Consider the following 12,400-nt stretch of genomic DNA (forward strand, 5'->3'; position numbering starts at 1 on the left):
CAGAAGAGTTTCCCCGCTTTGGCCCAGAGTGGCCACCAGGACAAGCTGGGGAGGACTAGCCTCCCACCAGTTCGAATTAAGTGGCTACACAGCCCTTAATTCGAACTACTTAATTCGAACTAGGCGTTAGTCCTCGTAGAATGAGGTTTACCTAGTTCGAATTAAGCGCTCCGCTAGTTCGATTTAAATTTGAACTAGCAGTTTGTATGTGTAGCCCCTATTAAAGTTAATTCGAACTAACTGGATGAAATAGGGGGACCCAGGCCCAGGCCCTCACTTCCAGGTCCCAGCCCAGGGCCCTAAGGGTCGGGGAACATCGATCCTCTAAGGCTGGAGAGGGATTCCACTCCGTAACTCTCCAACTGCATGGGTTCAGCCCGCCCTGGGCTACTTCCTACCCCCTCCCCTTTGCTCAACCCTGGGTACCTGTGTCTTTGGCGTCTCTTGCTGGGATGCCGTCCGTTTCCCTGGGAGATGCAGCTTCAGCCCGTCGTTCGGCCACTGGCTGCTCTTCCCCCAGTCGGGCGGTCTGGCGTCTCCCCCTTGGGGGTTGCCCCTCTTCCTCCTCGTCCTGCCAGAAGGTCGGTTCCTCCTCCGCGTCCGGCTCTCCTCCATCCGGCACTTCAGAGGGCATTTCTTCCTCCCCCCTCCACTCGCCGCACCACCAGCATTTAAAGCACCCGGCGTCTGGCACAAGCATGTGCTACACGGGCATGGGGGAGGGGCCCAACGGCCGTGATTCTCTGTCGTGGCACCTGCCCAGTGGCGGGGCACCTGCGCGTCATCACACATCCGTTAAATCCTTGGGCATCGCCTGGCTTTCCAACCAGCCACTTCCTTGCTTGCCGTCAAGCACTTTGTGTTCCATGCCCTCCACGGTATTGCTCCCAACGATGCTGAGAAGAAAACATTCCGTACCTTCTCCAGCTGCAGGAGTAGCACACCACATTCTGCACCGACCACGTTAATAGCCAATCTCAAATGAAACCCTCTGCAGACATGGTTCAGGTGACAAAGTGAAATGGGCCCAGCGGGATAAGAATGAGCCCCCGCACAGCTATGGCCGGGGTGATAGTTCCTACATATCTATATAAAAATAGGATATTACTCACTGTCAGCAGAACAACATGAGGCATTGACACGTTTGTTTTCTGTGTGAGCCTCTCTAAGGTCTATACTAAAGGGGAAGGTTGAATCAAGATACACAACTCCAACTACGTTTATTACGTGGCTGGTGTCAATGTACCTTGCTTCAAGTTTTCCTGGCATTCCCCCAGTGGAAGGCCAATAGGCACAAATGCTCCTATGGCTTCCCTTCCTCCTCGCAGGAGCAGGAGTACCAGCTACCAATAGGGGTGCCCTCTGAGTTCAATTTAGACCCACTCAATCAAACTTCAGAAGATCGTTTGTGGCAGCACCGATCTTCCCTGGAGCGAAGACATGGCTTTAGAGATGATCAAGTGATGTGCCACTCAGCAGAAAGCCTTTTGACTGGGAGAAAAGCAGGTGAACTGAATTAGCTGTTCTAGTGGCAAGTGATTACATCTGCTCAGTTACCTGAGACATTTCAGTGGCAACTGCATTGGAGATAAATTATGCTTGGCCATTGTCTTCCACCAGCTGGGAATGAGGTGTCAGCCAGGCACTGTAACTCCAGAGTTCTAATTCTGACTTTGATGTGAACCCTGCTTAGGCAGCTGGTGTGCAGTAATTAATGCCTATTACACTAGCCACCACTGTTTGACTGCTACCTTGAGTGCCTCACCCTCTGTTTGTTGTAGTCACCTGCTGCTGTCTCTTGTCTTCAACAGAGATCGTAAACTCTTTGCACCATCTCTTTGTTAGACATGTTACAGGAGTTCTCGATAAACTGTAGAGGTAATTATTAGCTCCATTGCCATACTCAGGAATATGGAGCACCGTTCCTGTGTTCCAGTGAAACTTGCCAGCGGTGTGCACTGCACATGGTTTTAGGGTGACCAGATGTGTCCCAATATTAATGGTTCTATCCCGATATTAAGGGATTTGTCCTATATGCACAAACTATACCACCTGCCCCCAAAGAAAAATGTTCTGCTTTTTTCGCACTTACAACCACCCTACATGGTTTCATCTGGAAGCAGTAAAAGTGGGTACAGTGCATAGCTCAGTGGGGCACAGATCCTTACCTGGTGGCCTGGTGGGATTACCATGGTACCACTAACTATAATGCTTTCCTCTCTAGTCTTGGTTAAGGTCCTACCCCCAGCCTCTCTCTAAGTGCGATCAGTCCAAGACAGGACTGGCATGGGGAAGTTGGCCAAGTGCTTTGAAAATGAATTATATGCATCTTTAAAATACTAATTAATAATCATGGGCAGTAATAGAAAGGCAGCGCAAAGCAATAAGAGGGTAAATAGGCTGTTAAAAGAAAAACTAGCATATGGCACCCTTAGTGTCAATCTATAGTTACCCTGCAATGTTACCTTAGTGATTGTATTGGGTTAGGACTGCCAAGCAGGCAAGACACGCAGTACTAGACATTCTCCAACCCCATTTTCAGACCCCATCAATTACAGCTTCCTTTATGTCATTAGCCTCCTGTTCATTGGGAAATTATTCCCAGGGCCAGCCGTGACTTTTCTCTCTTTCCGAGCACCACGACACCGACATTTGTCACTTTCTATCCATGTGTTTATGGCTTCTAAATGGTTGGGGTTTTTTTTTTTTTAGTACTAGACAGCGAACCATATGGTGCGGCCGTGTTTGATTGTCTCACAGCTTACCGTAGCCTGCAGAGATGATTGCACTCAATGCCTTTGGAACTGACAGTCGCACACTCTACCCGCATACTTGCACATTGTTCAAGTGGTGTTTAAATATTTTAGTACTGCCCAGGGACAAATTGATCAGTTTCCTGTTGGTTCTGTCTGTGCTCCAGATACATTCCAGTGCTTAGAAAGAGCAAACGAGGAGCTTTTTAAAAACAGAACTAAAGGCCGTAATGGTTCTGTTTAAAATGCCTGCACTTCAGGTATAGCAGCAGGATATTCGACTGCAGGAACCTTACCAGCCAGCTCTTTATTTGGGGGGACGAAGGGAGTTAATCAATTTCACACAAATGAAATTGGCAGCCCTAAAGACCACCATTCTCTCTTCACAGATTTGGTACAACACAGGAAGTAGCGGATCACCCTTCTCCAGACCTGTAGCAGGCGGGGGTGTCTCAGGGCTTTGTCAGAGGGGTGACCTGTAGTGTGCAAAAGGCAGCTGGATCTCTGTGCCTATTAATTTCTTAGCCTCCCCATGCCAGCGAAGGTGATGATGATTTTAATCATATGCAGGCACCAGGTTATTAGGAAATGCAGTGATATCACAACGTTATTTGGTCGAAAAGCCCTAGAAGAATTATCCTATCAGATGATTAATTCACTGCAAGCATTTCCAAATTCACCTGAGTGCCCTGAAGGTAAAAGACTCTATAATCCTCCTCCAAGCCACTTGGTGCCTTATACAGGCCTGGCCAAAGGGTTTGCAGGGCCCAAGGTGGCACACTGACAACGGGGCCTAGACAGTGGATGCCACGGTGCTGGCATAGCCCCAGGGAGTGGGGACGGTAACGGAACTGCCCCCACCCCTCCATCCTGCTGCCAGGCCATGGGAGCCAGCCCAGCCCCACCTACTTGGTCTGGGCAGCAAGTGGCAGCAGCCGGCGGCAGGGGCCAGGAGCAGCAGGCAGAGCGAGGCACATCCCGGACTGCAGGAGCAGACAGGAGGCAAGGGCACCATTTTGGGCATCTGGGGAGCTCACCAGCCAGGTGTGAGAGGCATGCACGGAATACAAGCACTTTCCCCTCACTCCCTTAGTGTCCGGGGAACGGGATGAAAAGCAAGCGCGTCCCGGAACGCACAGCTGCTTCCCCCGCTAGACACCCGAAATGGCGCCCTTAACAGGAGGGAGTGTGGACTCCAGCAGGGCTTTATCCCCGGGCCTGGGCCCCCATTGGGCAACGCGGGAGCAGCAGAGACCAATCACTGCTGCTAGTGTTGCAACTAGCAATCCATAGCCAGCCACCTCTTGGCGGGAATCAGGCGGTTTCAATGCCTGAGGCATTTCTTGTGAGGTTGAATTAGCCACCTGACTCACACCAAAAAGCTGTCAATTGCAGTACGGGGCCCTGAAGCCAGAGGCTTGGCCTTATATACAAAGAAGCCTCTGATTCTTTACAGCTTTGAGGAGTTTTCCAGCACCTCTTTTAATTTGTCATCCCGACATTCTAAAAGCAATAGTCCACTGGACAGAATTGCCTCTCTGTGGAGAAGAAATCAATTTGGAGCTGCTCCTTGTGCAGAAGAAGAGGAATTACTGTATAGCATTTTGCTGTGCAATGAATTTTTAGGATTAATTGCTTTTGAACCCCAGAGTCTTTGTCTTCCACGGGGGAAAAATTTCTTGGAAAGGCTTAGCAGAATGGCTTATAACTAAGCATCCGTGTGCATGGTCTAACTATATTTCAATTGAGTGTACACATCTGTGATAGAAAATCCCACGGTACTTTACGGAAAGAGAAGGAAAGAATCAAGCTGTTGAAGGCAGAAATCCATGAAGGGATGACTCAATCAGAACACAAGGATAAGATCTGTGATTTAAACGAGCAATTGGTTCAGGCGACACAGTTTGGATACCGAATTTGGGAGGGTCGAGTGCTGGGATTTTGGTTTAGAAATATGGCTTAGCCCTGAAATTCAGATTTGAGTTCTGAACCCAACAAATGCAGGGATGTTTACGTGTGGGCTTTTGGTTCAGCCTAGGGTTGCTAGGTGTCCGGTATTCACCCTGACAGTCCGGTATTTTCGTCTCCTGTCCGGTAAAAAAATTCCCCATCCTCAAAGAGGGCTGAACTAGGGTATTCTCTGAATTTTTCCCCAGCAGGAGGCGAAAATGCTGGGCACCTGGCAACCCTATAAACATTCAGCGCCCGGCCTTCCCCCCTCCCCCTGCCCCTGAGTTCCCTCTCAGCCCCCATGCTTACCTGATTCCCCAAGCCTGCTGTCACAAAATGGCTGCCAGTCAAAATACCTACAATAATGCTTCCCCTGGGTCTTACTGCTCAGCCTCTCCCCTATTCCTGTCCCTGCACTCACTCTTAAAGGGGACATGCTGTTTTAAGGCTGGGTTTTTTTTTTTTTTTTGGCTTAATAAGGCCTTGGAGTCCTTTTTTTTTTTTTTTTTTTGGTCTCCCTCCCTTTTTTTTCCCGTTCAACAGAATTTTTCCCCAGTATTTTTTTTTTGGGGGGGGGGGGGGAGTGGAAAGGGTTCGGTATTTTTGTTTCAACCATCTGGCAACCCTAGTTCAGCCCTCTTTGAGGATGGGGAATTAAAACACAGATCTGTGTTTGGATTGTGTAACTTCTGCTGAGTTTGGGGGAGGAGGTGAAAATGAGGGATTTACATGGGGTCTGTCTCTATCTTAAACTGGAAAAGTCTTAAGCCAGGTCTACACTAGACCTGGAAAGTTGGCTTAAGGTACTCAACTCCAGCTATGCATTTTACAGTGCTGGAGTCAGTTTACCTTAAGATGAGCTTGGTGAAGTCCCCACAGTGGGAAACTAACAGGAGCAAATGCTCGTGTTGGCTTCCCTTTCTCCTCACAACTGCCAGTAGTACAGGTAACAGATGGAGCTACCCTCCAAGTTTGATTTACAGGTGTATACTAAACCGCTAAATCGAAAGCCAGAATGTCGATCTCCAGCATGGGGAGTTAAGATGTACCCTTACACTCTGAGGGTACGTCTAGACTACATGGCTCTGTCGACGGAGCCATGTAGATTTGTTGTTTTGGAAAAGGGAAATGAAGCCGCGATTTAAATGATCGCAGCTTCATTTACATTTACATGGCTGCCGTGCTGAGCAGACAAACAGCTGATCAGCTGTTTGTCAGCTCGCGCGCTAGTCTGGATGTTCCCCCTGTCGACATCAAAGCCCTTTGTCGGTAAACCTCATTCTGGTAAACATCAAAGCTGTTTGTCGGCTCAGCGCAGCAGCCATGTAAATGTAAATGAAGCCGCGATCATTTAAATTGCGGCTTCATTTCCCTTTGCCTACAACCCTCATCTGCATGCCTCTGCCAACAGAGGCATGTAGTCTAGACACAGCCTGAGGGTATGTCTACACTACAAAGTTAATTCAAACTAACGGACGTTAGTTTGAATTAACTTTGATAGGCGCTACACTAGCGCTCCGCTAGTTTGAACTTAATTTGAACTAGCGGAGCGCTTAGTTCGAACTAGGTAAACCTCATTCTACGAGGACTAAGCCTAGTTCGAACTTACTAGTTCGAATTAAGGGGTGTGTAGCACCTTAATTCGAACTAGTGGGAGGCTAGTCCTCCCCAGCTTTCCCTGGTGGCCATTCTGGCCAACACCAGGGAAATTCGTCTGCCCCCCTCCCGGCCCCGGACCCCTTAAAGGGGCACGGGCTGGCTTCGGTGCCCGTACCAGGTGCAAGCCTGCCAGCACCCAGCCAGCAGACCCTGCACCTGGCACGGCTCGCGCCAGCCACCCGATGTCCCCCAGCCCTCCCCCTCTTCCCGGGACCAGGCTGGCGGCTCCCGGGAGCTAGCCCAGGACCGCAAGAGGCGGGCACCCGCCTGGTCCAGTGCAGACATCGTGGACCTCGTCCATGACCTCCGCACTAGGCACAGGAAAGCGGCCATCTAGGGCAGGAGAGCTGCCAGCCTGGCCACCCAGGTACAGGTTTGCATGAAAATCAAGGTGGTCCACTGAGACCCCCGACCCTGAGCCCTGAGCTTACAATGGCCGTACTGGGTCAGACCAAAGGTCCATCTAGCCCAGTAGCCTGTCTGCCGACAGCGGCCAACCCTAGGGACCCTGGAGGGGATGGACCGAAGACAATGACCAAGCCATTTGTCTCGTGCCATCCCTCTCCAGCCTTCCACAAACTTCGGGCAGGGACACCACTCCTACCCCCTGGCTAATACCACTCCATGGACCCAACCTCCATGAATTGATCTCACTTCTCTTTAAATTCTGTCCTAGTTGTAGCCTTCACAGCCTCCTGCAGCAAGGAGTTCCACAGGTTGACTATTTGCTTTGTGAAGAACAACTTTCTGTTATTAGTTTGAAGCCTGCTACCCATTCCTTTCCTTTGGTGTCCTCTAGTCCTTCTATTATGGGAACTAATGAAGAACTTTTCTGTATGCACCCTCCCCACCCCACTCATGCTTTTATAGACCTCTATCATATCCCCCCTCCATCTCCTCTTTTCTAAGCTGAAAAGTCCCAGTCTCTTTAGCCTCTCTTCATATGGGACCTGTTCCAAACCCCTCATCATTGTAGTTGCCCTCCCCTCTCCCAGCCTCTCTCTTCCCCTCTCCCACCTCCTTTTCCCAGTCTCCCCCAGTTTTGTTCAATAAAGACAGATTCCATTTTTGAACACAATTGTCCTTTATTTTGTACATCAGGAAGGGGGGCTAGGGAGGGGTAAGTGGAAGGAGGTGAGGGAGGAATGGGGTACGAGTCCCTGATGGGGAGGACTGGGCTGGCTCTGTGGGCTTCTGGGGGTGGAACCTCTCCTGCAGCCCCCCGATTGCCTCCTCTCCCCAGATGGCAGCCTGCGGCAAGTGCAGCCAGTCTGATGGCCGAGTGCTGTGATGTGCCCAGTGTGGGTACTCCGGGCACTCCAAGCCAGGACTGCTTTGCAAGCGGGGCACCCCTGATAACTGTCTGTCCGGGGTGGGGGTCGGGTCCCTTTAAGCACAGCCCTCAGCTAGCCTGAGACAGCAGCTCCATGCTCTAAGTCCTACTCTGATGCCCTGTCGGCACTGCTTCCGGCCATCCTTAACCCCGGTTCAGGGTCCACTCTGTGTGGACATGCTAGTTCGAATTAGCAAAACGCTAATTCGAACTAGTTTTTTAGTCTGGATGCACTAGTTCGAATTAGCTTAGTTCGAATTAGCCTGATTGGGAAAAGCTGCTAGCAGGCCTGCGTAGCTTTGTTCACTAAAGGGTCCATCGCCACAGAGCCTTGTGAATCCCATTGGCTCCAGTTCACCATTTCCAGCCAAGATTTTGTTTCCTTGAGATTTATTTAAAAACATGCCCCCATTGTATATCGGGGAAAGTCCATTCCAGCCAATGCGATCCTTCAGAGGCAGTGAAAATCCGCCCTTGGGTCTTTTCCAGCAAAGCAGAGGAAGAGACAAGCAGCAGAGAACGACGCAGAATTGATTGCAGCCGGCCGGATGTAATCACATTGCGGAGGACATTTAATATTTCATCTAGGCCTTTGCAGGACAGCAATCACCACATTTAAGCTTTGTTTGAACTGCAAATGGCTGCAGGAATAACTGATAGTTACAGATATTTGTCACCTTAATGTCATGCCCGTGACATAGATTCCAAACTCCAGGTTTGATGGATTGGTCAAACTCCACTAGTGCAAATCCAGAGCAGATAAATACAAAGTTTCATGGACCTTGAATCCTGGGTGCTTATTCTGTTTAGCATTCCATGGATCCCTCCATAGATACAAATGATCGTCTCCTGCCTCAACAGGTGGTGGAACTAGACAGGGCCAGCCCCTTTGGAGTGAGTCTTTGGCACCTATTGGTCAGTTGTAAGGGGAAGGGATGATGATTGGCCAGCATCCACCAGCTCCCAGGATTTAGCTTAGAGCAGGGGCACTGTAGAGCCTCCTTCAGCTCCATTCCAGCAGTGGGTAAGGTGGTAGGAGCCCTGTAACCCCCCACACTGGAACCACTTACATGTCTGGTAGAGGAGAGGGGAAGATGCACCCTTCTCTGGGCTTCAAGCTTAATACAAGTTGTGGCCTACTGCTTAAAGTCCATGTGTGTGTCTGTCCAGCTTCTACCACAGCTTCCAGATTAATAGCACTACATTGGTGTTTGACTCTGCGATTCACCGATTGACCACGCCCGGCTTTAGCTCCAAAGATCCTACATGTCCGTGCAAGCAAACTGGAAGATTTTTAGGATGTGTAAGTATTATTTATTTGTATTTCGGTGGCCAGTGGCCCTAGCTGTGTTCAGGGCCTCAGTATGCCAGGCAATATGCAAACACATTGGAAGAGACAGTCCCTATCCTGAAGACCTCACAGTCTTACAATAAAAGACAGATAGAGGGTAGGAAGGGAAGTGGGGCACAGAATGGAAAAGTGGCTTGCCCAAGATCACGCAGCAAGTCGGTAGCAGAGCTGGAAATTGAATGCAGGTTTCTTGAATCCTGCTCCAATACCCTATCTACCAGGCCACGCTGCCTTGAGCAGTTATCCGCCCAACCGTGAAATGCAGCTTACTCTGAGGTTTAACATGGCAGCTTTTAAACAGCTCACAGCAATGCCCCATAGCAGCTCACGAGAGCAAGTGAATAATGTACCCAAGTGGAACAGCAGGGGGATTATAGAGTGTGTGCATTCATGTTGTATTCTTACTGGAGACTCCAAGCTAACAAACACCTCTTGCGCATCTCTCTTTCCCAGGTTCACAGACTTGATTGCGATCCATTTCTATATGTTAATTATACCAATGGAGGGACTGATGTATTCACTGCTTCAAATGATTGATAAGTCAGCCAGAAACATCCCAGTCCACAGTATTCCAATCGGGGGGGAATAGTCAAAGACCATTCTTTGAAGCCCATCGGAACGATCCTTTCCAGCAAAGCACACAGGGGCCTGGAAATGTCGGTAAGTTGTTCTGTTCTGTGAAGCAGCAACAAGCTGAAAGCATATGGAACAAGGCAGGTAGTGAGATCATTGAGGCATTCACGCATAAATAGGAAACAAGCAGCAAATAGGCTTCAGATTAAAAGGCGAGATTGGCAGTTGAGTCCTGTGGCACCTTGCAGACCAGGGGCATGTCTACATTGCATTCCTCCTTCGAGAGAGGAATGCAAATGCAGACAAGTGAAATTGCAAATGAAGTGTGGATTTGAATTTCCCACGCTTCATTTGCATAATTGAGGACAGCCGCTTTTCCGAAATAGCTTATTTCGCGAAAATAAACGCCGTCCACGCAAGGTTATTTCAAGAAAAAACTCTTCCTTCAAAATAACTCTTAAAGCTCATTCTTTAAGGAGTAAGGGTTACTTCAAAGGAAGGGTTTTTTCTCAAAATAAGTCCGCACGGACCGCGTTTGTTTTCTCAAAATAGGCTATTTCGGAAAAGCAGCCGTCCACAATTATGCAAATGAACCACGGGAAATTAAAATCCACGCTTCATTTGCAATTTCACTTGTCTGCATTTACATTCCTGTCTCAAAGGAGGAATGCAATGTAGACATACCCTAAAACAGTTGTTCCCAATCTTTTTGATACTGCGGACCAGTAAACCCATTCACAAGCTTTTGGGGGACAGGTAACATTTATTTGCATATTTGCATATCATTAAGCAAATGATGAATATGCAAATAAATTGCGTGGCTGGCCCTACCTGTCCGGCAGGTAGTTGCCCTCCCCCCCTACCAACCCCAATCCCAGCCACTTTATCGGCCAGCGCCAGCTCCCCTGGCTGTGTCTGGCCCAGGTGTTCTGCATCGGTGTGCATGGCGCCTGGCGGGTTGTTCCACCCTCCTCCCCGCCCCCCCGGCCCCAATCCCAGTCACTTTATTGGCCAGCGCTGGCTCCCCCGGCTGCGTCCGACTCCGGATGTTCTGCGTCGATCCACTGGCCATCGATGTATCGTGTCGGCTGTAGGTGCCATAAATCGATCTCAGAGCACGCTCCTGTCGCTGCTGGTCCTCCGCCAAGATGAGAAGAGTAGCCAGCATTGATGGGAGAGCAGCCCCCACCAACTTTACCCCTCGTAAGACACTTCAGCCACACTCTTTGCAGAGCTGAAGCAGATTGATGGTGCAGGTAAGCAAAGGCAGGCCTAACAGTAAACTTTCTAAGCTAGGAAGAGTGTCTTACAATGAAGATGTAAGGAAAGTGTCTTACATCGTAATTGCCTTACGATGGAACATGATTTGACAGAAGGGTTCTCTTCTTGCCAAACAGTAAGTTGCATTGACTCTCTTCCAGAAGGGAACCTGGGCTTGTCCTAGTATGATGTATTTCGTGCGATGGTACCTAGCATAAATGATCTGCACTCACAATAAAGGGGAAGGTGTGTGTGATTAGTTTCTTTCCACAACAACAGGTTTTTTTCACAGCCAAAACTGAATTCCTTTTCTTAAAGTGAATAAGTGCCAGATTGTTGAAGGTATTTTCAGAAAGCCGCCAAGCACCTGTTGAATTCAATGGCTTTGGGTGCTTTCAAAAATTCCAGTAGGTACCTAGCTGCAACTTCAGGTGCCTAAATGCCTGGAAAAACCTGTCCCTTGTTGTGTATGTAAATGGAAATGGCACACTAACACTTCAGGAAACAATAGCTGATACTCATTTAGCCACAGAACAGGACAGCAGCACCCCTGGTATCACAAAATTCATGTGAAACAACATCCATGGCCAGACCTATCAACTACTCTGGGGCCCAGTGATTTTAAAAGGGCCCAGGGCTTCCGGTCACTGCTGGAGTCCTGGGCGGTGCTGAAGGGCTATTGGAGGAATGCTAGTCTCCAGCCCCGCCCCTTCTGCCAGAGACCCCGCCCCTTCCAGGAATGTGGAGCTATGCCCCCCTCATCTTACCCTGGGGCCCAGCAATTCTGTCACCCCCCCCTTACTATCCACAGCCTGTTCCTTTTCCTAACATCACTGCTGAAGATGACTTTAAGGTTTGTTCTCTGTAATATTTGAACAGCTATCCACTGAGAACAAGCTAAACCACCAATCTACTTCCAATAGGCCACCAAACAGCTGTCAGATGATCATCCACTGTCCATGTGGGGCAAACGACTAGCCACTGGGATCAAACCTGAGCCAGTGTCCATTGCATGGAAAAAATTATATAACCTATTTCCAAAGTCTCCGAGCTAACCTGACCTCTCAGTCCTGAAGAATTTCATTTAACAGAAGATCAGGTTATCCTGAAAGTTGACACAAGTCTGATTAAGGCTCAGCCTTGAGAGCGAGGCTCAATATCAGTTAATAAATGCTAAAGCTTCAGAGTGTTAGTTATGAAATCCAAAAGCCGTTTTAATTCATGTATCTCCATCCCAGGCCTGTCATACAAGTGACTTCATAAGAGAAAACAAATATGGGGCCCGGTTCTAGGCTACCGCTGGAATATTGATCCCTCCCCTGCTCTGAAATCCACTACATAGGTGATCGTGTCGATGAGGTACTTTCTGAATGAGTGGCAGCTGATTGGCAGGCGTCACAGAGCTTCACAATAACGATCGGTTTCGTGGCAAATAGAAACCATCCTCATTTCGTTATCATGTCTCTTTTCCCATCCTGTCATATGGCAAATGGCTGGCGTGATGTTAAATCCATGTGGGGC

The sequence above is a fragment of the Pelodiscus sinensis genome, chromosome 8, assembly GCF_052426305.1.
Source record: "Pelodiscus sinensis isolate ZL-2025 chromosome 8, ASM5242630v1, whole genome shotgun sequence".
NCBI classification, from domain to species: Eukaryota; Metazoa; Chordata; order Testudines; family Trionychidae; genus Pelodiscus; species Pelodiscus sinensis.